Here is a 5,835-nt window from a genome sequence, read left to right as displayed (position 1 = left end):
GTCATTTTCAACTTCTTGTGTAATATTCATGTCAAATGGCCGATGAGCACCGATACATCTTATCTGTAATTTCTCTTCATATGACAAGGATTGAAAAGGGGCCTCCCGGGTGGCGCAGTGGTTAAGGGCGCTGTACTGCAGCGCCAGCTGTTCCATCAGAGACTCTGGGTTCGTGCCCAGGCTCTGTCGTAACCAGCCACGACCGGGAGGTCCATGGGGCGACGCACAACTGGCCTAGCGTCGTCTGGGTTAGGGAGGGCTTGGTCGGTAGGGATGTCCTTGTCTCATCGCACATTAGCGACTCCTGTGGCGGGCCGGGTGCAGTGCGCGCTAGCCAAGGTTGCCAGGTGCACAGTGTTTCCTCCAACACATTGGTGAGGCTGGCTTCCGGGTTGGATGCGCGCTGTGTTAAGAAGCAGTGCGGCTAGGTTGGGTTGTGTATCGGAGGACACATGACTTTCAACCTTCATCTCTCCCGAGCCCGTACGGGAGTTGTAGCGATGAGACAAGATAGTAGCTACTACAACAATTGGACACCACAAAATTGGGGAGAAAAAGGGGTAAAAAAATGTTTTTTATTTTTTTTATTTTTTAAATAATTATATATACAGTACCAGTCAAAAGTTGGATTTTGATAATTAGCGAGTATCAGCCTAATTCTGCTCTGCATGCATTATTTGTTTTTTTTACGTTGTACACAGAGAATTTTGCAGAATTCTGCACGCAGTCTCAATTTGGTGTTTGTCCCATTTTGTGAATTATTGGTTGACCCCAGACCTAACAAACATAAAGGGCGATGGGTTCTATAATGGATTTAAAGGAAGGTGCACAGGTAGGCCTCATGAAAAACAATGTTTCATATGCTCTTTTTAATCACAGTAATAGGCAGTGATTTGTCAGTTACAGTGAGCTTGATAATGTGAAAGAATCATTTTCATAGCATCACTTTCATATACTGTACATTAAGACAAATCCTTCTACGTTGAGTATTAGAACACAGTTTACATAACCTGATAATGACTTGATATTTGAGTGCATTCACAACAAGCCACCTGCAGACAACTTACAAAATGCAATAGTGCATTTGAGGGTTCGTTTTTGATGAAAAGTTACTTGATGCATGGCCTACTATTTCTAACTGGGAAAATAAATTCCTACGTCTTTTGTGAGTAAAATCCTTTTTCCAAAATTGATTTAGGTACATTTTTGTGAAGAGGTATGAGGGTTGTGAAATGGGTCTTTTAATAGTAACATAATTTAAGGGATCAATACATTTCTATATTGCTTCCCCAGTATCTGCATGAGGCCAAGTGTTTTTGGTTGACCCTGCTGGACAGAAAGAGAAGGAGGAATCGGAACATGCTTCCACTCGTCCCCTTCCCGTATCCACACCAGGTGGTAGGCGTTCTGTAGATCCAGCTTGGAAAACAAGGTGACCCCCTAGAGTGGCTCAAAGAGGAGGAGATGAGTGGTAACGGGTAGCGGTTCTTCACCCTTATGTCGTTGAGACCCCTGTAGTCGATGCACGGGCGCAAAGAAGAACCATGTGCCGGAGAAGAAGAAGGACGGATTAATCCTGCAGCAAGGGAGTCCCCAATGTAGGTCTCCATTGCCTTGGTCTCTGGTCCCGACAGAGAGTACAGTCATCCCCGGGGCGTAGTCGTGCTAGTGAGAAGGTCAATCCCGCAGTCATATGTTCTGTGCGGTGGGAGTGAAATGGCCCGGGCCTTGCTGAACACCTCCCGGAGGTCCTGGTACCCGGCGGGAATGGCGGTAAGGTCCGGGGCACCTTCCGAGCCCCCAAGAAGACGTCCCGGGGCAGGTTGTGCTGAATTCAGGCAATGGGCATGGCAGAACGGGCTCCAGCCGATGATGGCACCATTAGACCAGTTCATGAGGGAATTGTGTTGCTGGAGCCAGGAGAATCCCAATACCATGGGAATCAGAGGGGACTTGATGAGCAGGAACTGGATAGCCTCGTTGTGGTTCCAAGACACACGTATAGGTTGATGGGAGTGGTGTTGTGAGTGACTCCGCCTATAGAGCGCCCATCCAGTGCTCTAACGTCCATGGGAACGGAGAGGGGCTGAGTGGGGATGTTCAGCTCAGACGTCAGGGTAGTGTCCAAAAAGCTCTCATCGCCCCCATAATCAATGAGAACCCGGAGAGATTTGGACTGGTCTCCCCACAGCAGAATGGCATGAAAAGTGGTGCGAGCAAGAGAATCAGGAATGTTCTCCATATGGCCCACCAGAGTACTCACTCCTACCGGTATGCCTGTTTTTTTTTTTAAAGGATAAGAGGACACAAAATGACCAAGAGTCCCGCAATACAGACAACTCTTCGTGTCGATCCTGTATTCAAATCAAACTTTATCTGCCACATGCGCCATATACAACAAGTGTAGACTTTACCGTGAAATGCTTACTTACAAGCTCTTAACCAACAACGCGGTTCAAGAAGAAAGAAACATTTACCAAGTAAGCTAAAATAAAAAGTAATTGCTTGGGGGTAGAAGCTGTTGAGGAGGCTTTTGGTCCTAGACCGCTTATTATATAGGTCCTGGGTGGCAGGAAGCTTGGCCCCAGTGATGTACTGGGCCGTTCGCACTACCCTCTGTAGTGCCTTACGGTCAGATGCCGAGCAGATGCCATACCAGGCGGTGATGCAACCTGTCAGGATGCTCTCGATGGTGCAACTGTAGAATCTTTTGAGGATCAGGGGGCCCATGCCAAATGTTTTGTCGTGCCCTCTTCACGACTGTCTTGGTATGTTTGGACCATGGTAGTTCGCTGGTGATGTGGACACCAAGGAACTTGAAGCTCTCAACCTGCTCCACAACAGCCCCATCGATGTTAATGGGGGCCTATTCGGCCCGCCTTTTCCTGTAGTCCACTGTCAGATCCTTTGTCTTGCTCACATTGAGGGAGAGGTTGTTGTCCTACCATCACACTGCCAGTTCTCTGACCTCCTCCCTATAGGCCGTCTCATCGTTGTCGGTGGTCAGGCCTACCACTGTTGTGTCATCAGCAAACTTAATGATGGTGTTGGAGTCGTGTTGGCCATTCAGTCGTGGGTGAATAGGGAATACAGGAGGGGACTAAGTACACACCAAGGAAGGGCCCCAGTGTTAAGGATCAGCGTGTTGTTTTCTACTCTTACCACCTGGGGGTGGCCTGTCAGGAAGTCCAGGATCCAGTTGCAGAGGGAGGTGTTTAGTCTCAGAGTTCTTAGCTTAGTGATGAGCTTTGTGGGCACTATGATGTTGAACGCTGAGCTGCAGTCGATGAACAGCATTCTCACATAGGTGTTCCTTTTGTCCAGGTGAGAAAGGGCGGTGTGGAGTGCGATTGAGATTACGTCATCTGTGGATCTGTTGGGGCGTTATGCGAATTGGAGTGGGTCTAGGGTGTCCGGGGGGATGCTGTTGATGTGAGCCATGACCAGCCTTTCAAAGCACTTCATGGCTACCGACGTGAGTGCCTATGGGCGGAAATCATTTAGGCAGGTTACCTTCACTTCCTTGGGCATAGGGACTATGGTGGTCTCCTTGAAAATGCAGGTATTACAGACTCGGTCAGGGAGAGGTTGAAAATGTCAGTGAAGACACTTGACAGTTGGTCCACGCATGCTTTGAGTACACGTCCTGGTAATCCGTCTGGCCCAGCGGCTTTGTGAATGTTGACCTGTTTAAAAGTATTTTCTCACATCTGCTACTGAGAGCGTTATCACACAGTCATCCAGAACAGCTGGTGCTCTCGTCTATGCTTCTGTATTGCTTGCCTCGAAGCAAGTAAAGGCATTTAACTCATTTGCTAGGCTCGCGTCACTGGGTAGCTCGCGTCACTGGGTTTCCCTTTGTAGTCCGTAATAGTTTTCAAGCCCTGCCACATCCGACGAGCATCAGAGCCGGTGTAGTAGGATTCAATCTTAATCCTGTATTGACGCTTCACTTGTTTGATGGTTCATCTGAGGGCATAGCGGGATTTCTTATAAGTGTCCAGATTAGTCTCCCGCTCCTTGAAAGCTTCCAGCTCTAGCCTTTAGCTTGATGTGGATGTTGCCTGTAATCCATGGCTTCTGGTTGGGATATGTACCTACAGTCACTGTGGGGACGACGTCATCGATGCATTTATTGATGAAGCTGATGATTGAGGTGATGTATTCCTCAATGCCATTGGATGAATCCCGGACCATATTCCAGTCTGTGCTAGTAAAACAGTCCTGTAGTGTAGCATCCACTTCCATATTGAGCGAGTCACTGGTGCTTCCTGCTTTAGGTTTTGCTTGTAAGCAGGAATCAGGAGGATAGACTTATTGTCAGATTTGCCAAATGGAGCGCAGGGGAGAGCTTTGCATGCATCTCTGTGTGTGGAGTAAAGGTGGTCTAGGATTTTCTTTTACCCTGGTTGCATATGTGACATCCTGGTAAAAATGAGGTAAAACTGATTTAAGTTTGCCCGCATTAAAGTCCCCAGCTACTAGGAGCGCCGCTTCTGGGTGAGTATTTTCTTCTTTGCTTATGGCCTTATAGAGTTGGTTGAGAGTGGTCTTAGTGCCAGCTTCGCTTTGTGGTGGTAAATAGACAACTACAGATAATACAGATGAGAACTCTCTTGGTAGATAGTGTGGTCGACAGCTTATCAGGCGAGGAATACCTCAAGACCTCTTTAATATTAGACACCAGCTGTTATTGACAAAAAGACACACACCCCCACCCCTCGTCTTACCAGAAGTAGCGTCTGTTCTGCCGGTGCATGGAAAATCCCGCCAGATCTATATTGTCTGTTTCTTCGTTCAGCCATGTCTCGGTGAAACATAAGATGCTACAGTTTTTAATGTCCCGTTGGTAGGATAATCTTAAAAGTAGGTCATCAACTTTATTTTCAAACGATTGCACGTTAGCAAGGAGAATGGAAGGCATTGGGAGTTTACTCGCTCGCCTCCGGCTTCTCAGAACGATCCCCGATCCGCGTCCCCTTTTCCGGCGTCTTTTCTTCACGCAAAAGGCATGGATCTGGGTCTGTTCCAGTGAAAGCAGCATATCCTTCCCATCGGACTCGTTAAAGGAAAACGTTTCTTCCAGTCCGCGGTGAGTAATCGCTTTTCTGTGGTCCAGAAGTTATTTTCGGTCATAAGAAACAGTAGCAGCAACATTATGTACACAATAAGTTTAAAAATAAGTTACACAAAACCCTTTGTTTTTAAATTGCACAATTGGTTGGGAGAATGTAAAACGTCAGCCATGTTCTTCGGCGCCATCTTATTTCATTGCCGTTCCGCTGGCGACAGTCTAGCTCTGCTTAGTGCTATAGGCTTAGTAAGTGGTGACTCAGACGTCTTTGGCAGCCCTCGGGGCAGGTCGAGAAGCCTCGGGTTCTCTCAGCAACGAGACTGTTGGGAGCTTCCGGGATGACTCGGAGGCAAGGGGGATCCCTGGGCGTGCGAGCGAAATCCAATTTCCTCTCCCTCCGTTGTTCCCGTAATCACCCATCGATACGGATGATCAAAGTGATGAGGGATTCGAGCTCCATAGGTAACTCCTGGGCTGCAAGCTTGTCCTTGACCTCCTCCGTGACGCCATGCAGGAACATATCGAACAGTGCCCCTTGATTCCAAGAAGATTTGAAACAGATCAGGGTGTGACATGTTGATGATGTAAATAATATTTGATAGTCTGTGGTGTGTAATGAGGAGCAACCAGAAGCTGCACTAGACACATTTATGAAATTGCTTATTCCAGTTACTAATAAGCACGCACCCATTAAGAAAATGACTGTAACAACTGTTAAATTTATGAGAAATTAAAAAATTGTGCGGTTGAGAGGGATGAGG

The sequence above is a fragment of the Oncorhynchus kisutch genome, linkage group LG29, assembly GCF_002021735.2.
Source record: "Oncorhynchus kisutch isolate 150728-3 linkage group LG29, Okis_V2, whole genome shotgun sequence".
NCBI lineage: Eukaryota > Metazoa > Chordata > Actinopteri > Salmoniformes > Salmonidae > Oncorhynchus > Oncorhynchus kisutch.
This window is presented reverse-complemented; position numbering follows the sequence as displayed.